We start from the raw sequence: 26,758 nt of genomic DNA, 5'->3' as shown, positions 1-26,758 counted from the left end.
AAAGTGCCAAGATATGAATCATAGGGGTGCCAGAAGACGAAGAAGAGCAAGAAAATGAAAACTTATTTATTGGGAACTGTCCCACCTGGTTTCAGGGACTACAGTCTCACCAACAGGCGAAAGGGCCCCCAGGCTGGAGCTGAGCAAGGAGGCCTTGGGAAAATAGGCCACTGAGGAGACAAACCTGTCCCCTTGGCAGGAGCACAGCCCCTGCCTCCCTCACATCACCCTGCTTGGCCCTGGAGGATGGGTGGTTAGTCAATGATGGGTATGATCCCTTGATGGCAGGGGCAACCTAAGACAGCCACAGTTGCATAGGGGCCATGAGAGAAGGACTTGGAGGACACAGAGAAGGGGCAAAAGACCCTTACTCCTTGGCTTTGTCATGGCTGGAGTCTTCATTCTCTCTGAAAGAAGTCTCCTCATCTCTTGGCTGCTCTGCCTGGCTGCCTGACTGGGTCAGTGAAACAGTACTAAAGGCAGGTACAGCCCTAAACTGGATCAGGTGGTTCCCAGGACAATCAGGTCTAGAAAACGAATGCATTAAATCCTTTGAAACTTACTTTGTTAAGAATGCCCTCGAATTAATGAGTACTGGCATTTGGGGTCCAGCATAGGGTGAGATAAATTTCCCAGGTTTCAGGGCCAAATGGGTGCCATCAAGTCTACCAGGCCCTGACCTGAGGCAAATCTCTGTGTTCCTTCAATTGTTACCTATGATCTCTATCTGTTTTCTGTAAACATAGCCTTTAGGCACCGATTGATAAACTTTGTGTGCATGCTGTATACCCCTGTGCATATCGTTCTCAATAAAGCCACTTCAAAAGAAGGGCTTGGGACATTCTCCACTAGAAGAAATCAAACCCCCCATACTGAGAAGTGTCTGGAATGACCTAGTTCCTTCATCTGTGGTGACCCAAGGGGACTTTGCGGGACGGGGTACCACCCTCATCTGGTGCCCCAACAGGGACCCCATACTTATTTGGAAAAATAATGAAAGAAAACTTCCCTAATTTGGCGAAGGAAATAGACATACAAGTCTAGGAAGCACACAGAAACCCAAAAAAGTTGAATCTAAAGAGGACCACATCAAGACACATCATAATTAACATGCCAAAGGTTAAAGATAAAGAGAGAATCTGAAAAGCAGCAAGAGAAAAGCAGAGAGTTACCTGCAAAGGAGTCCCTATAAGACTAAGGGTTGATTTTTCAAAAGAAACTTTGCAGGGAAGAAGGGACTGGCAAGAAGTATTCAAAGTGATGAAAAGCAAGGGCCTACATCCAAGATTACTCTATCCAGCAAAGATATCATTTATAATGGAAGGGCAGATAAAGTGCTTCCCAGACAAGGTAAAGCTAAAGGAGTTCATCATCACCAAGGCATTATTATATGAAATGTTAAACAAATTTATTTAAGAAAAAGATCAGAGCTATGAACATTAAAATGACAACAAACTCACAGCTATCAACAATTGAATCTACGAGACAAAAACAAACACAAACTAAGCAAACAACTAGAACAGGAACAGAATCATAGATATGGAGATCATTTGGAGGTTTATCAGCTGGGAGGGGGAATGAGGAAACTGGGAGAAAGGGTAAGGGATTAAGAAGCATAATTGGTAGGTAGAAAACATGGGGATGTTAAGAATAGTGTGGGAAATGGAGAAGCCGAAGAACTCATACGCACGATCCATGGACATGAACTAAGTGGGGGATTGCTCAGGGAAAGGGGATTATTGAGTGGAGGGAGGAAGGGAGGAAAAACTGGGACAACTGTAATAACATAATCAGTAAAATATCCTTAAAAAGTTAAGAACAGCCCTTGAGTGGTGTGGCTCAGTGGATTGAATGCTGGCCTGAGAACTGAAAGGTGGCCAGTTTGATTCCCAGTCAGGGCACATGCATGGGTTGCAGGCCAGGTCCCCAGGTGGGGGCAAGTGAGAGGCAACCAATTGCTGTATCTGTTGTACATTGATGTTTCTCCTCTCTTTCTCCCTCCCTTCCCTTCTCTCTCAAAAAAAAAAAAAACCTTTAAAAAAAATCAAGAACAGAATTTCATATGATCTAGCAACCCCTCTTATGGGTATCTACTGGAAAAATTTGAAAACATTTATTTGCAAAGACATTTGCACCCCTATGTTCATTGCAGCATTTTTTATGGTGGTCAAGACATGGCAACAACCAAAGTTTCCTTCAATAGATGACTGGATGAAGAAAATGTGGTACATATATACAACAGACTACTACTCAGCCATAAGAAAAGATAAAATACTGCCACTGGCAACAACATGGTGAACTTTGAGAATATCATGCTAAGTGAAGTAAGTCAGAAAAAGTTAAGAACCATAAGATTTCACTCATAGGTGGGTTATAAAACTGAAAGCAACATATAAACAAATAAGAAAAACAAACAAAACTCTTAGAGACAATAATGTGGTGGTTACCAGAGGTAAGGAGGGAGGGGGAGTAGTAAAGGGTAAAGGGCGTCAAATACTCATATAATGTGATGGATGATGATTTGACTTTGGTTTGTGGACACACAATGCAACGTGAAGATCATGTATCATAGAAATTCATATTCAAAACCTATATATAACCAATGTCACCCCAATAATTTTTATAAAAAAATGCAAAAAGGGAATAAAAAAAGGGAAAACAATGTACAATAGTGAACTCAATAAACTTGTTTCCTGGTATTCAAAATAAAATGGTCTCTTAATTTATGATATCACATACATTTTTATATTTAGTATTATTATTTATCAGTTTTAGGTATTTTAAAATTTCCATTATTATTTCTTCCTTGATGCATGAGTTATTTGGACTTAAGTTTTTTTTCTATAAGCATTTACAAGATATATTCTTGTTAACTCAATTTGTTTGCACTAAAGAGAATGTGTTCTGTAATAATGATTCTTTTAAATGTTTAGAGACTTGTTTTAAAGCCTTAGCACATAGTCAATTTTTTTTATGAACATTTCAAATGAGAAAAATGCGTATATTCTGGTTGTTAAGTAGAGGGTTCTGTACATGATCTATTGGTTACTTAAGTGTGTTTTTCTCTTGATGTTAGCCAAAAGGCTGAGAAGCGATAAAACATGTTTTTCAAATCTTCTATGTCTTTACTTTTTGTCTGCTTTATTGATCAGTTATGACATTAGTTATCTATTGCAATATTCATTCCACAAATTAGAAACTTAAAATACAAATGTTAGTTCTTTTCATACCATATGTAGATAAAAATTTATCTTCATAGCCGTTGGTTAGTGTGAAGCCCTGCTTTATTTGCACTGTTTTATCCTAAAAAGGCCTAAGAGCTAGACTTTTATTAGTTTTACTTAGCACACATAAGAGAGAAGTTCAGAAAGGTTTAGTATCTTGCTCAAGACCATACATTAAATAAGAAAACTCTAAAAATACAATTAAATGAATATATAAACATAGTTGACACAAATATGACTTTAAATGTACAAAAATGAAGAATTATCAGCCTAATTTCTGGAGCTAAATTTCCATCATTTCAAGTGAAGGTATAACTGATCTACACACTGTTGTAGTAAGCAATAAGAAACAGACCTTCTGTCTAAAGCACTGTGTGGTCTAAGAGAACTCTCTGTGCTGATGGAATGTTCTATATCTCTGTAGTCTAATGTGATAGCCACCAGCTGCATGGGCTGCTGAGTCTTCCAATGTGGCTAATGTAAGAAACTGAATTTTAAATTTTATTTAATTTTAATCATTTTAAATTTAAATAATCACTTGTGGTTAGTGGCCATGCTATTGGACAACAGCCTAAAGGCATAAGAATCGGAGGAACCAAAGAACTACAAATACTTAATAATCAGTTAATCACCTTTTCAAGGAACAGTAAATAAAAAGTGATTGCATAAGTGAAAAAGTGGTAACTTTTGAAAAAATCTCCAAATTATGTTTTATCCAACATTAATACTCTAAGATGTTAACAGATATTCCTTGAAAATCATCACTGTAACAAAAATGTTGCTAGCAATGTTTTTTCTAAAATGTAGTTTACCAGATACATGGAGAAAAATATAACAAAATCACATATAATTATTATTGTGTTCGATCATCCTTGCAAATATGATATTTTATACCCAAGAACACCAGATAAATCCCTAACTGGTCACCTTATGGACAGATGATTTTAGGTCTGCATTTTGTGAATATGCAACATTTAGCAGGTGATACCCATAAAGATATCTCTCTTAATATAAGTAGTCTTAACATTTTACACATGCATAACATTATTTAATAAATTGTGGCTATAAGACATTTATATAGCACAAACTCATTTCTCATGGTTCTGTGACTGGACGAATGAAATTTTATACAAAAATTTGTATATACACAAAAATAAGCTTTGTGGATTATAATTAGGTCTGGATCAAGGAAAAGGCTAGAATATTTCAAAGTGAAGATGAACAACTGTGGTCTTTGGTTTTTACAAAAACTGAGATGAGTTGCCTAAGGTAAAACAATTAATGTTCAATCCTGCTGACTTAACATCAGGATTTAAAAGCATTCCCCCTGCCCCCAAAAAAGGTTACCTGTTTCAGTATTTTGGATATTGTCCCACTGCCTTCTGGCATCCCAAGTTTCTAATGAGAAGTCAGCTATTATCTTCTTGCAGTTCTCTTGTTATATGATGAGTCCTTTCTCACTTGATGCTTTGAACATTTTTCTCTGTCTTTAGTTTTCAACACTTTGACTATGGTGTATCTGGGATTGGATCTCCTTAGGTTTATCCTTCTTGAAGTTCATTAAGCTTCTTGAATGTGTAAAGTGTTGCAGTCAAACTTGAGATATTTTCAGCCATTATTTCTTCAAGTGTTTTTCCTATACCTCCCTAGTCCTCTGCCTTCCCAGCACTCCCATTACACGTATGTTGATATACTCAATGGTGTCCCATATTTCTATGGGGCTGCTTCATTGTTTTCACTTTTAGCCCCTTAGAATATTTGACATTTGGGAGATATCCATAATTGTATGAAGACAATTTATTATAGTGTGTTCTAATTCTCTATAAAGATTGAGTCATTACAAGTTTTTCATAAGTACTTTTTAAATCTCTAAAATACCCTAGAGTCAAAATTTGAGATTAAGTTTTAACATCCTATGAAAATTACAGTACTCTTCTTTGTCAAACTTTATATTTGACAAAGATCTTAAAAATATGTAATGTTTCACAAATTTGCATGTCATTCTTGAGCTGAAACTATACTAATCTCCATATTTTTCCAATTTTAGTATAAGTGCTGCCAAACTAAGCACTCTTCTTTCTTTTTTCTCTCTCCTTCGGATTGCATTAGCTCAAGTACTCTAGATTTAAGCTCACTAATTCTTTCTTCTGCCAGCTCAAATCTACAGTTGAGCCTATCTAGTGAATTTTTCATTTAGGTTATTATACTTTCCAAGTGCAGAATTTCCATTTGGTTCTTTTTTATAGTTTGTACCTTTTTATTGATATTCTCCATTTGATTAGACACTGTCATTATAACACTCTTTAATCCTTTAGACATGGTTTCCTTTAGTTCTTTGAAGTATTTGTCACTATGGCTTTGAAATCTCTGGTAAGTCCCACATCTGGGCCTTTTCAAAAACAGTTTCTATTGTTGCTTTTCCCCCTGTGCATGGGTAATACTTTCCTGTTTATTTGCACATCTTGTAATTTTTGTTAACGACTGGATATTTTGGATAATATATTGCGGCAACTCTGGATATTGCTAATTCTTCCCTTCACCCCAGGTGTTGGTATTTTTCTTATTTGCATTGTAGCTTATTCACTTGTTTAGTGACTTGTGTGAATTACTTTTTCCCTGTTGGCTGCAGTTTCTGATGTTCCTGCTCAGATTTTCTTTTTTTGTTGTGTTTTTATCTTTTCACATGGCTACCTGCGGTTTGCCCCATGTCAGCATAAGCCACTTTCGGGTGATAGGATGTGTCTCAGCCACTTTAGCAGGTTAGAGTTTTATTCTTTACCACTCTCTTGAAGGTTGCCATCATAGTCAAGGAGTACAGGTTTTCTCCTCATTCCTCTCCTTCAGTCATGGCTTATATTTCTTCTCTTGTGGACAAGACAGACTCTCAGCGATGTGTTTTAATGATTTAATGATGATTTAATTTAAAGCCTGGTTTCCTAGGAGTTGCACATGGGTCAGAGCAGCTTAGTGTTCATCAAGGGTGGCCAAAAGTGGTGCTGCAATCCAAATCTTCCCTGTGGGCTGCTGTTTTCTCTTGAGCGGGTGCAGCCATGCACACTCTTCCCACCTCTGAAGTTTGACTGTGATTCCACAGGGCTCTTCTTGACTTGTTGATACAGCATTATGGAGCTACAAGCACTCTCTGAATTGCTCTCTACCAAAATCTTCATTATTTTCAACAATGCCCTTGGGAATGGAATTCTCCTGCTCTGTCTCAAAGTCAGCCCTTTCAAGCAGCACTACAGAGCTCTTCTTCCTTAAAACATGACTACCTCTGGGTTGAACCTCTGTGCCACTATGTAGAACTAGCGGTGGGGACAGTGCCCCTCCTCCTGAAGTGATACTTCAATGGGTGCTGCTACTGCTGGTGGTGGTGCTGGTTTTCTGGGCTGGCCTCTCTGGCATTGTGCCTCTACCCTATGGGTGGGCTGGATGGGATAACTGGGCCACATTCTTGGCCTGCCAGACTTAGGGGAGAGTTTCTACACATGGGCTAGGACATATGAGAAGCTGGTGGACAGACTTCCCAGAGGGCACCCTAAACTGGGAGCTAAGGTGAGAGGGGCAATCTTCTTGACTGCACTCTGTGGAGGAGCACCGCATAGTAGTCTCTATAAGACAAATCAGGGAGTAGTAGGTCATGGTTCAAGAGGCAGATACTCGTTCTTATTGAGATTTAGATTTTCTCGATTCCACTGATGGAATGTTTCTACATTTGCTGCATGCCCTTAGGACAGAGGCATTCAATGATTTTTTAAAATATTTTTCTCCAGGTAAAATGTTTGTTTTCTTAGGGAGAGAATCTACTGTGTCCTCGTTCTGCTGTTCCAGAAGTCAATCTTCTATCTGTTTCTTCAATTTCCTTCCATAAGAAATAAAGGTCTTCTGGATATTTAGTATGTGATGTGTAAGATACATGTTGTTTAGCCATTATTTATAAGTTTTGAGAGTATTTGGAAACGTTCCATTCTGAATTTGTAGACTTTAGTGTCAGTTGTCCTTTTTGCCTAAAAGATACCTTAATTTTCCTGAATACAATAAATGAAACAAGTGCAAAATTACTAAGTCGGACAACAGAAGTGCAATAGCTGTAGGGAGGCATAGAAAGCTGCAGAGCCATGAAATAATGTCGACAAGATTCTTAACAGTGGCAGTTATGAGTTTGTCATTGTGCATTAACACAGTGCCCTGGTGAAACTGTGATCCATCTATTTACGTGTTAATTACAGTAGAACTGCCACTTGCCTAGGTTCTCTGTGAGGTGATAGGTATGTGGTAATGAGCAATCCTGTCCTCTGTATCTCCTTAGGAAAAGATCAAACAGAGATAAATTAAAAATCACAAGCTGTAGTGATGCTAGGAAGGAAATCAGCAGAGTGCCTTGAGAAACAATACTGGGATGGGATGGTCTAGTCAGGGTGGTCAGGGAAGTTTTCTTAAAAAAGGTGATCTTCAAGTTGAGTCCTGAAGAAGGAGAAGCCAATCATGCAAAAAGTTGAGAGAATAGCATTTAAAACAGAGAAACCCAGTGACAGGAAAAAGCTTTTCAATGTTTGAGAAATTAAAAGAAGGCTAGTAAATAATAAGAAAAAAAAAAGAAGGATGGAAGGAGAAAAGAAGGGGAAGTGGTAGTAAGAGGAAAGACTAATTTGGGGGGATTTCAATGCATTATTCTTAATTTAAAATCAAAATTTTATTTCTGAAAAAATTAAAATTTTAACAAGCATTAGTAAAGAAGGGAGAAAAAGGTGATGGGGAGGGAAAGGACTGGGTGGGGAGAACAATAGAGAGGTATCATTTTGGTGGAGCAAGTTTCATGATTGCGTGTGGCTGGCACCTCTTGACATTCAGCTATGTTGGGGGTGAGGGCGGTGAGGGTAGGAAGGGCCATGAGGTGAGGGCCTCTATGTGAAGGCTGACCTGACCAGGGTCCCAGGGGTGGTAAATAACTAGCATGCACAGCAGCTAGCACAGTTACCTCCTGCCGTCAATAAATCAAGAGTGAGGTGACACTAAAAGGTTAGATGTGATTTTCCTTCAGAAACTTAACTCTTAGGACAAGGTAGAGGATGACTTGAACGGAGAACTTTCAGAGTATCTCCTTAGACCTAGTATGAGTTTATTGCCTTAATCAATGAGAAATGTTTGTTACAAAATGGTGAAGCTAAAAAATGGTGTTTTAGGCCAAATTAAGCTGGCAGTTTATTTTGGTTTACACAGTGTTAAAATATTTAAAAGTTAGTAACAAATATTAAAAATTGGGTGATTTTACATAAAATTCAAATTTCTCATTGTTTTATGAAACCTGTTTCTGGTAGCACTTGGTCAACACCTCATGGATGAAGTACCAGCTTGTTCATTCATTCCACAGGCTCGCGCCCCCACCCTCTGATCCCAGCCCTCCCACAATTGCCATCCTCTTGAATCTGTCAGTATATAAGCAGGCGCTAGAGAAACATTTCAAGGCAGAGTCAGAAGAATATGGTTGGTGAAGAATTTATGCTGGCCTAAGATTTCTAAGGAGGTAAATGGTAATGAAGAATAAAGAAGAACTTAAGGTTCAGGCAGCCCAGATGTGGACCTCATTTCAGAGAATACAGAAACTGTGGAATTCAAAGGCTGTCAAGTGATTTGAGCCAGGAAGCACGCAGAGACACAGATGATTAACATACAACATGGCAATCCAAACTGGTTAGTGGAGGAGAGAACTCAAAGCAGGTGGCAGAAACAACATAGGTGTGGAGTTGGGGAGGTCTATCCAGGAAAAGTCCAGCCATTGTTAATACAACAAGAATGACTTGGGTAATATCGATGTATCCTGGCAGCTGAGGAGAATGGACTGAAATGTGCATTGTTTGAACAATGATGACTTCACTGTACTAGTCAGTGGGGGTGGTAGGCGCTACTGAGTGAGCACGCGTACTGTGTGGCCATCACATTTAAAGTGACTGAGCGAGTGGAGCAACAAATCTGCATCCAATTCTGCATTAAGCTTGAACATTCCTCCATGGAAACTATTTGGATGATTCAGAAGGCTGCAACTATGGTCAGCAGGTTATTGGTAGCTTCATCAAGACAATGCACCCACTCATGCATCACGTCTCCTACAGAGTTTTTGTGAAACATAAATTCAGTCACCCCTACAGCCCAGAATTGGTGCCCTGTGACTTCTGGCTTTCCCCAAAACTAAAAACACCTTTGGAATGGGAGAGATTTCAGACCGTTGATGAGATTCAGGAAAATAGGATGGGGCAGCTGATGATGACTGGGAGAACTGTGTGATGTCCCAAGGCGCTTACTTTGAAGGGGAGTGAGGCATCATTGTCCTATGTACCATGTTTCTTGTATCTCGTATTTTCTTCAATAAATGTCTCTATTTTTCATATTAAGAGTCTGGATATCCTCTTGACAGACCTCGTATATCTATATAGGAGGTTGTGGTTCAGGACCTGAGGTCTGTGACCAGACAATGTAATGGCATGTGGCCATGTTCAGCAGGATAAACAGTTGAAACAAGCATTATCCTTAAAAAGCTCTGAAATACTGTAAACTTAGCTGCTAGCCAAACCATGTAGAGGTTAGAATTGGCATTTTGAGGTTATTTGATGAGTGGTGTTCATAAAATTGAGATCACACTTTGGGGAGCAGGTTTAGTACATCCCTTTGCCCCCCTGCCACAGAATACCCATTGGACAAGGTGAAGTGTACATTCAGTTAATATCAAACTCCCTGCTGCCAGTGATGGGGCAGGTAGGGTTTAGGCTGGAGACCTTCCACACTCCATGCAGCACTGAGCACTGTGTTGGTGGTACCCTATGCCTCCCGTGAAAGGGACTCTGACATTTTTAGAAGTGATTAATTTAGATATATACTACAAGAGCAATGAGGAATGTGTTACAGAGAGGAAGTACAATGTTTGTGGTTAGAATAGGAACTTCAGAACTGCATTCATTCCATGACACAGTTTGCCATTCAAAATTCTTGGAATAACAGTTTTGCAAGTGAATGTCACTTATTTAAGATCAATATTGCATCCATGCCTAAAACATACACCCTCATCTAAATAAAATTCCTCCTCCCATTTTTATGGTGTTAAACATGTGGTGCAGGGGGATGGCTGGCCTGAAGAAGAGAGGCTCCGTTTTGGGCTCTGCTGCTGATGGATGCAGGCCCCTGGCTGCTAGGAGCCTGTGCCATCCAGATCACTTAAATTTGTTTCATATCCAGGTAAGTGACAGCACCTAATCTGTGCTCAAAGTCTTAGCTCCCTTCACCCACCAGCAAACTCTACTTTGTTACAAATGAAGTTAATGACAAGAAGATGATTTTCTCTTATCATGTGCTAGCTCTCGTAAGTCTCAAAGGAGGTGTGTGCACCTTTATAAAGGGGTAATCTTCTTGTGTGAAGGGGCTTAGGGAAATGTTCGATAGCATACCATCCCACGTAGAAATGATACTGTGACACATGCAACCAATTTATGATTGGCTTTGTTATGCTGCCGTCATTATCCAGCTACTGCAGTTTTATTTGTAAGGTAAAATAATAAATAATCATTAAAATATCCAGTGTCTTCAGCTTGCCTCTGTCCCCAGCCAGCCATACTCTACCGATTCCAGCAGAGAAAAAAACGCAGCAGACAAAAAGTAGTTCAAGGGTACAGCGTTTTAGCAGCATCTCCTGTTTTAGACATGAGGAACCATTTGGTAGGAATCTGATTCTACGCATTTCTGAGCTACAAGGGTGAGGTCTGCACCATGTTGGAAGAACTGACTAAAATCAGTGCCAAATGAAACTACATTCCACAGCACATTCCCAGCAACATAAAATAATACCGATAAGAGGTTCACTGTTCAGTCAGTCATATCAAGATGTAAGTATAAAAGTCCATTATGGAGTTAATATTTGTCTTTAAGAATATTTTTTCTAGCTTACTATCACATCATGCTAATCACAGAATGCTTTAAAAGTTCTAAAAATATCAATACATGTATTATTAATCTGTAAAAGCAACAGAACAAAGCACAAGAACTAAGAAAAGTAAAACCGTTCATTTGTAGATGGAGTTTTAGTGGACTATAATTTAATTCCTTTGTAGTGTTAAATGCTCCTTCCCAACTTTTCAAAAAAATAATAATTTTTCTCCTTTCAATCACTAACTCAATTTCATAGATACACAAGAAAAGAGAAACAGCAGATGTGTGCGCATGCATGTATACTGAAAGAGGAGACTTAAGTGAACACGTGGGATGTTTACATGAGTTATGAGAGTAGTTCTTAGCAGTCCACCAAGAATTCCCGGAATCACAGTCAGTCCAGGCTATTTTATTCTAGGTCAGTGTCAACTTAAGCAGCCTCTAAAGTTCAACAAGGATCTTTCTCTCCATGTTATAATGTCTTACTAAGCCTCAATTTCAGGAAAAAATAAAAGAAATTAGATGAAGTGAGAAAAATAAAAAGCAAGAGAGAAAAAGGGAAAGGGTGAATGGGGAGAAGAGAAGGGAGTCTGAACGTGAACACGAGAAGAGTCACTAAAAAGGGAAGGAAGAGGAAGGAGAGAGAGAGAGAGAGAGACAGCAAAGAGCTGAGTGGGTGGAGGGCCTTTCCCCAGCTCAACCAACCCACAGGGCAGACGGGAAACAGATACAGCAGGACATTGTGTTCTTCTCCTGAAAAACAACCAGACTGTGCTCCTAAAGTAAACAGTTAATCCTGCTGTTTATCTTTTTAACATGATGGGATGTTAACAGGATCATTTACCCAGAAATGTGGTTTTTATTCATTTAAAAATCATATTTTCTCTTTGCTAAAAATAAAAATGTGACATGTAAACTTTGTAATATCAGAGAACAGGAAGGAATAAAAATCTTTCTTTGCTTAAAAGTGACTTAACTAAAAGAATGCCAAAAGAGTCTGAAACAAGCATTTTTTTATACTGATACATCCTATTTTTGGAAAATACTGCATTGCTGAAATTAACCAAACCAAACCAAACCAAACTGAACCACCTGCTGCAAATTTAATCTTTAAGGAAGACACAAAAAAAGTGCTGACATAACTGGTGCCATCCTGGACTTTGATTTTGTTTATTGCTCATGAAGATAATAGTATGACTGCGCCAAACAAGAGTGGGAAGAGTACATTTTACATATTACTAGAACTTTGCGTGTAAAACAAGTGTTCAAAGATATTTAATTTTTCTTATACAGTTTTATTAATGGAAATATCTATTGAGATAATAGATAATTAAAATATTTATTGAGACTCACATGTAGCTGTAAGATATATTAGAGAGATCCTATGAACACTTTGCCCATTCTTGCCCAATTGTGTACTATTTACTAGCAAACAACAATATCACAAGCAGGATATTGATACAACTCACCAATATTCAGATTTCACTAATTTGCCTTGTACTAGTGTGTATATGTGTATTTAGTGTTATGAATTTATAGCATCCATGTAGGATCTTATACTAGCTATTTTCAACTGGTGTGCCACAAGAATTTTTAAAACAGGCAATACCTGCCTCTATAGTCAGGGATACTAGTCTCCTTTCTCTTAGATTGTCAAATAAAAAAGTGACAAGAGCAAACACAGCAATAACTGTTGGAGTGAATAAATCAAAATTATATATATATTTTTTGTCAGATTGGCAAAAAATATGTTTTGGTGTGTTGCAGAATTTTAGTAACTAGTTATGTGCGCCATGAGATGAAAAGGGTTGAAAATCACTGTCCCTTAGGCACCAGCACAGTTAAGATACTAATAGTCCCATCACCAAAAGGATCCCTCATGTTGCCACTAATCTGTCCTCCATTTCTAAAATTCTGACATTTCAAAATGTTGTAAAAATGGAATGATCCAGTATATAATCTTTGGGATAGCTTTTTTCCCTCAGTATAGTTTCTTGGTAATTAACCCATTCTATTATGCCTTTTATTTTTATAACAGCTTAATTGAGACAATTATATATTGTAAAATTCATTTTTGTGGCAAAATACACATATCATAAAATTTACCATTTTAACCATTTTAAAGTATACAATTCAGAGGCATTAAGTACACTCACAATGCTTTGCAACTGTCAGCACTATCTAGTTCCAGAACATTTTCATCATCCCTCAAAAACACCTTATCCATTAAGCAACCTCTTCAATCCTTTCCCCGAGTACCTGGCAACATCAACTATCTTTCTCTATGGACTGCCGATATGGATATTTCACATAAATGAAATCATACAATATGTGGCCTTTTGTGTGTGTGTGTGTGTGTGTGTGTGTGTGTGTGTGTGTGTTTCCCCCAAGACAGGGAGAGAGAGAAAGATAGAAGCAAGAGAGAAATATCAGTCTAGCATGTGCTCCAACTGGGAGGAAAACCTGCAACCGAGGCATGTGCCCTGACTGAGAATTGAACCAATGAACTTTCAGTTTACAGGACAATGCTCCAACCAAATGAGCCATACTGTCCAGGGCCAATGTGTGTCCTTTTGTGTCCATCTTCTTTCACTTAGCATGTTTTCAAGGTTCATCCATGTTGTAGCATGTGCCAGTTACTTTATTCCCTTTTATTGCTGAATAATATTCCACTATATGGATATATCACATTTTTATTATCCATCTATTAGCTGATGCATGTTTGGGTTATTTCTACTTTTCGTTTATGAATAATGCTGCTATGAACACCTGTGTATAAGTTATGTGGACATATGTTTCCAATTCTCATGAGTATATACCTAGGAGTGTGAATGCTGGGTTATGTTAACTCTATAACTTTTTGAGAAACTGCCAAATTGTTTTCAAAAGTGGCTGCACCATTTTACATTGCCACCAGCTGAATGTGAGGGTTCCAATTTCTCCACATCCTTGTCAACACTTATTACTTTGTCTTTTTTATTATAGCCATCCTAGTGGGTGTGAAGTGGTACCCCATTACGGTTTTGTTTGTATTCTCATAATGACTAATGATGTTGGTCATGTACTTCTTGGTCGTTTGTATACCTTTTTGGAGAAATGTCTGCTCAAATCCTTTAACCACTCATTTAGGTTATTTATTTTTTTTATGTTGAGTTGAATAAATTCTTTATATATTCTAATACGCGTTCCCTATCAGATATGTGATTTGCAAATAAATTTCTCCCTTTTGCAGTGTTTTCTTTTTTGCTTTCTTGACGATGTCTTTTGACATGCAGAAGTTTTTACTTTTGAGTAAGTCCCATTTATGCATTTTTCTTTTGCTGTGTTAAGTTTTTGTTGTTATATGTCAGGAACCATTGCCTAATATAAAGACATATTCCTATTGTCTTCTAAGAGTTTCAGTCCTTACATTTAGGTGCATGACTTGTTTTGAGTTAATTCTTGCTTACAATGTGAGGTAGGGGGTCAATTCTTTTGCATGTGGATATCCACTTGTCTCAGTGACAGTTGTTGGAATTACTATTCTTTCCCCAATGAATTGTTTGTCATCCTTGTCACAATTCAGCTGAGCATAAATGTAAAGTACTATACCTTTTCAAGGATGCATACATCATGCCAGGAATATCTAAAAAGATAAATAATGTGTTATGTAAGTGCAGGTCTTTCTAAGAAAGAAAGAGTCTGAATGCTCTAGAGGAGAGGATTTAATCAGAGTTTTTGTCTATCATTGGCAGAGCGGTATGAATGCATCTGTGCTCCGCAGGGTACAAAGACTAAAACTGCTGCTTTTTTATTTAGGTCCAGAGAATACAAAGCAAATGTTACTGGCCGGTATCTCATTTCACCTAGTTCCATTACTTCGCCATCATTATGCAGAGGACTGCCAAAGCTCTATGCCCAAACTTGTTTCCCCTACTGCGTGTTCCCTCTTTGTGTAAGATGGCCTCATCAGTCTCTTAGACGTTCTGTTTCAAAACGTTAGAGTATTCTTTATTTCCTTTTTTCACATCCAGTTGCTACAGCCTATCCATTTTACCTCCATATTCTAATATTATTTGTCCTTCTCATTCCTGTTATCGCTGTCTTGCTCTGCTTGTGACCTTTGTTGCCTCCTACATGGATTAGGCAAATACTTCTCAACTAGTCTCCTAACCTCATTCTTCCCTTTCCTTTAACCCCTCCTACAGATTGCTGCTAAAATAAGCTTTCTTGACAGACAGGGTTAATTACGTCACTCAGTTAGTCGTGGGCCTTCAAAGGTATCCCAATTGTTCCTACAGGTCTCTTGGCATGTGTATAAGTCTAAGAAGATCAAGCTCCGGCAACCTACTCTCCATCTGAGTCTTGACTCCCATTAGTTCTTCTAAACTAAGCTAGTATTCCTTGGCATCTCTACTTACCTAAGAACACTCACTTTTCAAAGTCAAATTCAAATTCCATGTCTTTCACGAAGACTTGTCTCATTGCAATAGTGTAAACAATTCTTTATTTTTCTTTGTACTCAAAGTGGTTTATTTTTTGCCTTTATTTTAGTTCTTGTCACATTCTACTTTGTATTGTAAAAGAAGAGCAGATCTTTTCTCTTTCCTTTTTGCTAGAAGTTTCTTCAGGGTGGGGATATATCTTATTCTCCCATATACTCATAACAGCCCTTAGCTCAGAGCCTTATGCATGATACATGATCAATATACACATACACCTGGTGCACAAAGTTGAATTAATTGACAGCTATTTATTCAGGCATTGTGGGGATAGAAGGTATATGACGTACTTCTCACCCTCAGGGTCAGTAACAGGTATCAAAGTTGTTTATACAGGTAATTCACAAAGTGAGACCTCTACATTGCTACACTGTAGGGGTAGGAAGGGAAATATTGGTGTCCTAGTGAAGTTCCAAATCACAACAAGATAAATGAAGGAAAGGAGGGAGGGAAAGAGGAAAGGAGGAATATTAGCCAGGAATGTGCGAAATCAACTCAGCAGCCCCGGGAAGAATGTGGTCTTATTTCTTCTCATTTATTTCCCAACTTACTCTCAAAGAGGTGTCATTTGGTATTCCCATTTTTCCATGCCTGCTCATCAATGAAACCCAAAGAGACAAGCATCTGTAGCTGAGCGCAGAGTAAAGAACAAGGCACCAATCATGGGGCACATGTTTTGGTAGTGCCATTGGTAAGTTACAGTGTCCCATGGCTTCCTCTGCATCACCAAATATCAAGAGCATGTCGGGCAAAGCATAGTCATCACAGTCTTTCTCAACCAGTGTTGTATGAGGGAATTGGGCCCCCAAACTCGAAGGCAGTACTTCATGGAATGGATAATGATTCTCCCGTGGCACTAGTTATGTGCCATCTTGGGAGAAATGAGAAGACAGCCACTCATATAATCTTTAGGATTCTGCAGTTCCAATGAGAAAGCCAGTAAGAGTAAAGGAACGTAGGGATAAAGGCACTCCTGTATTGGGCTAGTGACACAACGAGAAACAGTGTTTGCTTAATCATTCTGAGATGATTTGCTTCTGAATCAGGGTTTCACACACTAAGCTGACTAACTGGCCTAGAAACCAGTCTTGTCTAATGTGATGGCTTGTACATCGTGTGTGTAAAGGTTAGGTATACATTCTACCTGCTCTGACCAAATAAAACACAAACTACGTAGGCAAAAGGCATACACACACAAGGCTTTTTTTATTTTTCAAATATCAATGGTAATTCTGTAAATTCTCCTGCAATCCTAGGAATACCTGTTCTAGGAACAATATCACTGAGAAATATTAAGTTGTTTTAAGGTATTTTACAATGAAGTAATTTCAACGTCAAAGATTAAACCATGCTGAAGGGTCACTTTCAGAAGACAACTCTTTGTCAGAGAAAAGGGTCTCAGGTAGGAACTTGTTCCATTTCTAGCCCACTTACCTCAGTCCACAGGACTGCATGCCACACCAGCTGACATACCTCTCATCTTCCTACCTGGTCTAGGCACACAGGATACTTTCTGCCCACAGGTCTTTGTTTTGCAATGATTATCATCTATCCCACTGTTCACTCTTTGCACACCTGCTCTTGCATGTAGACTGATGGACCAGCACACTCTGAAAGTTCAGAGCAGTCTCCTCTCAGCTGGTGGCCTGCATCGCCCTTGTTCCCAGCAACTCTCTATGAAGTATGGGCCTCAATTCCATTTACTTACCTCTTATTCACTTTTGTGATAATTTAGAAATTTTTGAAAAACATTTCAGTTTTACTAAAACTTCTAAATATACTACAAAGATGTTGTCCCCCCACCCTGAATCATGGAGAGTAAGTTCCTGTGAACAAGGACTTCCTCCTGTGTAACTGCTACACAACCATAAAATGAATACTGTATATCCCTCCACCTAATTCTTAGATTCTATTCATACATTACCCATTATTTAAGTAATGTCCTTTGTAACAAAAGGAGATAATTCAGAATCATGTGTTGCATTCAGTTGTCATATCTCTTTAATCCTGACATCTGGAAGGGGTCCCTTAGTCTTTCCTTGACTTTCATGGCCTTGGCATTTTTGAAGAATATAGGCCAGTAATTTTGTAGTACATAAACACCCAGTTTGGATTTGTCGGATATTTTCTCATGATGAGATCCAGCTTATGTATCATTGGTAAGAATAAAACAGAAGTGATGCGATGTTGTTCCAAAGAGCTGGCACAACAGTTCAGCATGTCCCAGTACTAATGATGTTCACTTTTATTACTTGATTAAGATGGTGTCTGCCAGGCTTTTCAACTGCAAAATACTTTTCCTTCTGAAGTTAAAAAACATTGTGTGAATTTTCAAGTCACTCATTTTTTTATATAAATGTGAAGTCATGGAGTCTTACGTTATAAAATGGGTTATAATCCGTAACTATCATTTTATTTAATGCTCATATTTCCTCAAATTTGGCTAGTGGCAGCTCCTTTCAAGCTCATTGTTGTGCCCTTTTGTTACACTCCTATCATTCTTTGAAAATGTTCTTTCTGACATATCAAAAGTTCAAGGCTCATCTTGTATTTTCTCTCATGTAAACCTGGAATCAGCCATTTTACCAAAGAGTCCTGTTTCTTTCAGCTATTTAAGAGTTAACATCTGGGTGCTAAATGTGTTCACTGGTACTACAGTACCACCGACTCTGGAGCTGCTAGTAGACAGAGCTCGGGACTGTATACGCACATACCCTCTCACACACATTAATACAGATTTATTTCTGTTTATTCACCCATTTATCCATCTTGAAAATCATGAGTTTACAATAGGATTCAATTTAGTCTTCTACTTTTCTATGTTTGAAGGTACTTCAAACCCAACATGTCTAAAACTGAACCCACCATTTTCCTTGCTCTCTCCAAATCTGTTTGTCTTCTTGAATTTCCTGTCTAATTTAATGATACCACCATTTATGTTGTTGCCCAGACTCTAGTATCCTTCTACATTCCTCCTTTCCTTCACCCTCCACATCCAATAATTCATGGAACACTGCCTTTTCTATCTCCTGACTATCCCCTGGTATATACCATCTCTTTAACAAAAGATGTAGACCTCTTGCTTCTCATATAGGCATTTACAGTTACTTCCTCTTCCATTCAAAAACGTCCAGTGGCTTTGCATCACATGTAGAAAAGAATCCAGGTCTTCCCACGGCTCTTTAGAATCTCTCATAACCAGGACCCTACCCGTTCCACTTCTATGACCATCATTTACAACATGATGAAAAGCCACATCGGTCTCCTTGCTGTTTTGCAAACATGCCAAACACAGTCCTGCTTCACTTTTGTATATACCCTCTCCACCTGGATACTCTTTGCTCATATACCTGCATGGTTTGTTATCTCCTCTCCTTTGGGATCTTTACTCAAATATTACCCTCTCAATGATGGATTCCTTGATTCTTATGTAAAGATAGCAACACCACAGCCTTCACTGTCCTCTTATTTAGCTTTATTTGGTGTCATCATCCATATTACTTGTGTGGTATCTGTCTGCTGCTACTCATCCCCAGTATATTAGTACGTTTTATTGTCTTTTAGGGGTTCAATTAACTGCTGTATCTGTAACAACCAGAACAACGTGTGCCACAGAGTGGGCATACAATAAATATTTGTTAAGTGGATGAATGTTACCACATGGTCTTTTTGGTATTATGCAGTTAGTAGCTTAATATTATTACCCTGTAGTACATGTCAAAATCAAATAATCCTGCTTATACTGAATATTTAGGTTGCTTCTATTAATTTCCATTATTAAAGGCATTAATACCATGAAGAATAGCATGTGTGGGTATTTTTTGCTTGTTTCTCATGAACTGAATTTCTAGGAATTATTGGGTTAAAGAGTGTATCTTTTTCTTTTTTAAAGTATATTTTATTGATCGTGCTATTACAGTTGTCTCATTTTTTCTCCCCTTTATCCTCCTCTGCCCTGAACCCTTCCTTCCTCTAGCATTGCCCCTCCCTTTAGTTCATGTCCATGGGTTGTACATGTAAGTTCTTTGGCTTCTCCATTTCTTACACTATTCTTAATCTCACCCTGTCTATTTTGTGCCTACCAATTATGCTTCTTATTCCCTGTACATTTCCTCCATTTTACCCCTTCCCCCTCCACTGATAACCCTTCACGTGATTTCCATTTCTGTGATTCTGTTCCTGTTCTGGTTGTTTGCTTAGTTTTTGTTTCTGTTTGTTAGGTTCAGTTGTTGGTAGTTGTGAGTTTGTTGTCATTTTATTGTTCATAGTTTTTGATCTTCACTTTTTTCTTAGATAAGTCCCTTTAACATTTCCTATAATAAGGGCTTGGTGATGATGAACTCCTTTATCTTACCTGGGAAGCACTTTATTTGCCGTTCCATTCTAAGTGATAGCTTTCTTGGATAGAGTAATCTTGGATGCAGGTCCTTGCCTTTCATGACTTTGAATACTTCTTTCCAGTAAGGCTTCTTTTGAGAAATCAGCTGATAGTCTTATGGGAACTCCTCTGTAGGTAACTGTCTCCTTTTCTATTGCTGCTTTTAATATTCTCTCCTTATCTTTAATCTTGGGTAATGTAATTGTGATGTGCCTTGGTGTGTTTCTTCTTGGATTCAACTTCTTTGGGACTCTCTGAGTGTCCTGGACTTGCACACCTAGTTCTTTCGCCAGATTGGGGAAGTTCTCCTTCATTATTTGTTCAAATAAGTTTTCAATTTCTTGCTCTTCCTCTTCTTCTTCTGGCACCCCTATGATTCGGATGTTGGAATGTTTGAAGTTGTCCCAGAAGTTCCTAAACCTCTCCTCATTTTTTTGAATTCCTTTCTTCATTGTGTTCCAGTTGGATGTTTCTTTCTTTCTTTCGATTCAAATTGTTGATTTGAGTCCCAGTTTCCTTCCCTTCACTGCTGGTTCCCTCTATATTTTCCTTTATTTCACTTTGTATAGCCTTCATTGTTTCCTTTATTTTGCAGCCATACTTAGTGATTTCTGTGAGCATCTCAGTGTTTTGAACTCAGCATCTGATAGGTTGTCCATCTCCTTGTTGCTTAGTTCTTTTTCTGGAGCTTTGATCTGTTCTTTCATTTGGGCTATATTACTTTGTCTTGGTGCACCTGTTATGTTGTAAGGGGCAGAGCCTTAGGTATTTGCCTGGTTAAGGCAACCCACCTTGCTGAGTTGCGGTGCTGTATGTGGGGGAGGGGTCAAAGAAGGAACAATACCACTTGCTAACTTGCTTGGCTTTCGCCCCACTTTCCATCACTTCCCTTGCTTCCAACAAACGGATTGTGTCCTTTCAGGTGCTGATTCCTGGGTGGGTGGGCTTGTGCAGATTCTAGGATATTGTGGGCCTTTCCAACGGACTCTCCTGTGAGACTGGGAGTTCCTCCTGCCACCGCAATCCCCAAAGGTTTTTACAGCCAGAGGTTTTGAGGCTTTATTTCCCTGCACTGGAATCCTGGGTTACGCAGTTTGTCTCACTCCCCAGTTGTTCCTCATGGCTTATCTGCACTCAAATGTGGGATATACTGGTCCGCCAGCTGCTTCCTTGGCCGCCCCAGTCCGCTGCCATCTACTACGTGTTCTCTCTATCCCTCCCACCAGTCTGGATGAATGTTTCTTCTTTAACTCCTTGGTTGTTGAACTTCCATACAGTTTGATTTTTCTGGCAGTTCTGCTTATTTTTATTTTTAAATTTGGTAATGTAATTGTGATTGTTACATTGTTATATTGTTAATGTAATTGTAATCGTTATCCTTCTGCTTGTGCAAGGAAGCGAAGAGTAACTACCTATGCCTCCATCTTGGTCAGCAATACTCAAAAGGGTATATTTTTATTGATATATGTAATGTAGTACTTTCTAAATAGTTGTAATATTTAAAAATTCTACGAGTAATAACTATGTATAAGAAGTTTGATAATTTTTCTAAATAATATGTAATTCAAAATGTGAAAGTATAGAGTATATGATGAAAAGTTCCCCTACTATTCTTTCTCCTAGTTCCTACATGGCCTTCACATATAATCACTGTTGTTTTTTATATATCCTTCGAGAGACAGAGAGAGAGAGAAAGAGAATGAGTGAGAGAGAGAGAGAGAGAGAGAGAGAGAGAATGCATGTATATATCAAGGAATATAGCACATTTCAAACATCACTCTGCTCCTTGCTTTTTGTATTTAACACGTCATAAATTCATGGAATCCGCTTAATGAATAGACTATAATTTAATCATCTACTGATGACTATTTAGGCTATTTCCACCATTGCTATCATAAACAATGGTGCAAAGAATAATAGTGTATTTCATACATATAAATGCATATCTGTAGGAAAAATTTCAAGAAAGTGCTGGGTCATAGTGTTAATGTTTATAAATTACAGACATGCAGGCATGCACGTATGTATACACACACCCAAAATCCTCTTTATGGGGTAGTAATAATTTATTCTCCGTCCACCAATGTGAGAGAGTGTTGTTTCCCCTCAGCCTCACCAAATAAATGTTACTAAAGTTTTAGATTCCTGCAAATTTAATAGTAATGTTATTTTAATTTGCATTTATTTATTATGAGACATTAAAATATTTTCATATGTTTCTTTTTTCTATAAATTATGTGTCATATCCTTTGCTCATTTTTATATTGACTTTTTGGTTCTTCTCTATTAATTCTGTGAGCACCTTGTATATTAGAGATTTCCTCTTTGTAATACAGATTGTAAATCTATAGTCCTAGTTGGTCATTTAACTTTTGACTTTAGCATGCAGGTTTAATAGAATTTATTAATATTTTCTTTTGGAACTTTTGGATGTTAAGTTATAGTAAGAAAAAAAAGCTTCCGCTTCAAAATAATTCTCCCATAATTTCTTCTAAAACTGTTATAGTTTTAGATTTTTGTTTAAATATTTCATCCATTTGCAATTTATCCTGCTGTAGGATGAGAGTGCTATTTTATTTTTTTATATGATATGGATCATCTGTTGTCCTTTATACCATTTATTGAATAATTTTAAACTTTCCCCACTGCTTTGAAATATACACACATTCATTATTTATTAAGTTCCTATATATACTTGGGACTTTCTCACTTTCTCTTCTGTTTCACTTGTTAACTTATTAATTCAGTGGGAAAAACCCTTTAATTAAAAAAAAAAGTGGCTTTCATCCATTTCTGCTTCTTACAGATGGATGTTGCCTATCTTATGATAGTTTTTTGTAGAGTAAACAAGGTAACTCTTATCTGGGCATAGTGTCTTACTTTTATTTCTTGATCTCTCTCTTCCACTACAAGTTCATATCTCAAGCTCAGTGTTTAATGGGCACCTCTACCTCAACAAGGACACACTGGAACACTAGACTTCCACTACTAAACCTCCCCAAATCACCCCCAACTCAGTAACTGAGACCACCAGTAAACCAACAACCTCATAATTATCCTTGATTCTCCTCTTTTTTTTTTTTATCCTTACCTGAGAACATTTTTTTTTTTCCATTGCTTCTAGAGAGAGAGGAAGGGAGCGAAGGGAGACAGAAAAGCATTGATGTGAGAGAGAAGCATAGACTGATGCCCAGACCAGGAATAGTACGTGCCTGGACTGGGTCTTGAACATGCAACCTAGGTATGTGCCCTGACTGGGAATTGAATCTGCAGCCCTTATGTTGTGGGATGATGCTCCAACCAGCTGAGCCACACAAGGCAAGGTGATTCCCTTCTTTCTATCATCCCACATCCAATCATCAGCAAGGACTATGAACTCTATCTTTAAAACAGATCCTGAATCTCCCTACTTTTCACCACTTTCTCACTAGCACTCTGATCCATGTGACTAGTCTTATCTGTATGGATTCCTGAAATGGCCCCCTGACTCATTTCCTGTTCCAATTTTTTACGCCTCTACATTTCATTTGATCTAGAGCAGCCTGAGTGAGTGATCTTTTCAAAGTATAGATCAGGTCACATCCATTCCATGCTTAAAACCTTGAAGACTTTACTTCACACTTGGCATGAAGCTGCTTACCTCCTCTCTGTACTTGTCTTCTGTCTTAGTGCTTAGGTTCACTAAGCCCCAGCCATGTTAGCTTCCTTTCTGCTCCTGGAACACACCAAGTTCATCCTTTTCTTTGCAATAGTTGGTCTCTTTGTTTGTAAAGTATCTTTCAGAGCTTTTCATGGCTGGCTCCATGTCTTCATTCAGGTCTTACCTGAAAGGACTCCTTCCTAGGCTTTCCTTTACTAGTTATTCCAAGGTAACCTTAATACTACCACACAAGTCACTTCATATCACAGAACAATATTATGTTCAATAATAATAGCAAACATTCTTTGAGCACTCAGAAGGATGGAGGAGCAACTCTAATTGGATTTATGCTGTGCTTGGCTGTCCTATTTCTCCTACCTTGCCAGGTGTGAGATTTAGGGTGTGGCTGGGGAGGTCGACAGTGGAGGCTGTGATCCCTGGGGTTCCTCCTCATTGGTAGTCCCTGTAGTACTGGCTGGGCCATGTGACTCAGCTTTTGTGCAAGCAGGACCATTGCTAAGGACCAGGTTACCACAATGTGTCATCAGTGTAGCTAGGACAGACTGAGGGTACAGCCCACAGGTTCCGGAATGGAAGCACTACACCCTAAGCTTCTGTTGACGGTGTGCTTAGAGTTTAAATAGAGCAACTGAGAAGCATCTACATGTCTCTATGATGAATGACCTCAAGAAATTTATATACTTGAATTAAACATATAGTGGAAAAAAAAACAACCTTTAATGAAGAGAAAAAATGTTAGGTATTGCTATACAAGGTCATGATAGCATACAGCTGAATTACTATTTTGTTTGTAGCAGGAATAATGCTGTTCATGTTAATGCTTTTGAATATACAGTTAAAAGTTCTTTTATGGCAAATGCTTTTTTTGGTATATAATATATAGGAAACACTTCGTCAACTATTCAATTGCAGCTTTCTCTAAAATAGAAGATCACAGTTACGGAAGTATGCAGAAGAGCACTACATAAAGAGGAACAGAAAAAATAAAGTCTTGTACCTTTAATCATCTAAATAGTATTTGATATCACAAATAAGTAGATGGGCTGAATTTGGCTTAAAATAAATTTCACTTTAGAGAAGCAACTCAGTTTGCATATATATTCATGTTTTAAAGCCTTTATAAACATTGACATGTGCAAGACGTTAATTGAGAAGACAATATACTAGAAAAAGTTTTGACTTCAGTAGAACAAAGTAGAATAAATGAGAGTATCCTACATTCAATACACAAGATTCAATATGCCAAAATCCTCATGTATGAATAAGAACCATTCTAAGAACTTTATAATTTCCCAAATTTACAAAGATTGGAAATATCTGCACATGTCCTTGCCTTCCACCAAATCACTTTTTTTTTGAGAGTCTTCCATGAACAGACTGACACAATTCAAAACTGCTTTTTCAATCCTCACTGAAGTTTCCTCTCTTACTGATGATGACCGTTTTAAAATCAGATAAACATTAACACTTTACCAGAGTTACTGTTTATGGGAGGTCTCAGAGACAATGATGGAGCTGCCTGGACATACTGAGCAGTGATGGTGTGGGGTCACTTGTTCAACTGCCTACAGCGAGCACAAGGCAATTTCTTACCCCTCAAAGTCACCGTTCACCACACACTGTGTATGGCCTTCAGGGACCACTCTAATAAATGCACAGATACCATTTTAGGTTAGAACACCACATCAAGGCCTGCCACTGCCACACAGACCTGCCGTCGCTCTTAGGCCCCAGCAGTTCATGGCTAGGTTGGGTTAGATCTCTCAAAATGCTGGTTTCTCCCTCTGCCCAACCTGCTGGCAAGTATCCCATTTCAGTTCACTACTGAGAAAGAAGCTATTTTAGGAATTCATTATCTTCTGAGATAAAGCTAAGACAGCCTGCAAGGCTTTTGTGCTGGGTGGTGGTGGAATTTCCATACTTCATTTGGTCCATTCTTTCTTGAGAATTGTTCATATCCTCTTAGAGGCTGAATGCTGAACAGAAGCTCTCAACCACATATAGCATTCATAGGTGCTTCTTTAACTACCATCACATTTTATTTAAAAGTTTCAAGAACTATTAAGCCCTTAATGCTACCATTGCTAAACACTTACTATTTATTAACCCTAATCAATGAGCATTTATTCATAATGGTTATCCTCTAAAAATGCCCATCTTGAGGGTAGGCACTCAAGTCAATTTGTTGAATTGAATCGTGCTTCTAATATAAAGCAGAAATGAATCTATGACAAATTTTGTAACATTACATAAATAGAAATATTAGGAAATAACACAAATTTATGCACTGGAGACGCAGACAGCACAGAAAAAAGTCAAAATTGATTAGTTTTATTTAACTTGTTAATGTATGGAATTACCTACACTAAGATTTGCTTATTTCAAAAATATTTAAAGTGCACCTCAACTATATATACCCATTTTTTAGCATCTACTACTTAAATTTCTTCTTTAACTCACAGCTGAATAGTTGCAGTCTATAGCATAAAATTTTATAGTTTTAATATTTATTATTAAGTAATGTAACCAGAGATTTTGGGACTTTGAAATCTTTTAAAAAGATAGATCATTTAGTTGAAAATAAAAATATATTTTTGTACATCCTGCATTCCATAGCTAATGACATTTTAAAACGAAATTTTAGGACTATGGGGGTTTGCTGTTATCCTCTACTTCTTTCATACATTTTTACTTCTCTCTTTCTTTTTCTATTTATTGACTTGAGACAGAGGGAGAGAGAGAGGGAGATCAGTTTGTTGTTCTACCTATTTATGCATTCATTGGTTGCTTTTTGTATGTGCCCTGGCCAGGGGTTGAACCTGCAACCTTGATGTATTGGTCGATGCTATACAACAGAGCTACCCAGCTAGGGTTATACTTCTCTTTTCCTATTGAGTTTTTTCTAACTCTTTTGGTGAATATGAAGGATTCCAATTGCTTTCTATGGGCCATCCTAAATTCCAAAGGCTGGGAAGCAAACTCTGTGCATCTCAGGTTCCCTTTCAGCTAGAGTCTGTGATGTGACTTAGAATCTGGCAGAGGGCTTGGTTTTGCTACTTTTAGAAAGCATAACATCAACAAAGATATCAGGGTCTAGCAG

General features: G+C 38.0%; 1 protein-coding gene and 1 non-coding gene across 3 annotated transcripts in view; both read right to left on the bottom strand.

The window, feature by feature from the left end:
• The window catches only part of SPIDR (scaffold protein involved in DNA repair), a 390,408-nt gene that overhangs the window by 63,846 nt on the left and 299,804 nt on the right, over nt 1-26,758 (bottom strand). The window lies entirely within an intron of this gene.
• On the bottom strand, nt 5,192-5,295 carry LOC129061094 (U6 spliceosomal RNA). The gene has a single exon (XR_008528068.1). It is a non-coding gene; the product is annotated as a U6 spliceosomal RNA (small nuclear RNA).

The sequence above is a fragment of the Pteronotus mesoamericanus genome, unplaced genomic scaffold (assembly GCF_021234165.1).
Source record: "Pteronotus mesoamericanus isolate MK-2021 breed Mesoamerican mustached bat unplaced genomic scaffold, CSHL_Meso_final scaffold_54, whole genome shotgun sequence".
In the NCBI taxonomy this organism is placed as follows: domain Eukaryota; kingdom Metazoa; phylum Chordata; class Mammalia; order Chiroptera; family Mormoopidae; genus Pteronotus; species Pteronotus mesoamericanus.
This window is presented reverse-complemented; position numbering and strand designations above follow the sequence as displayed.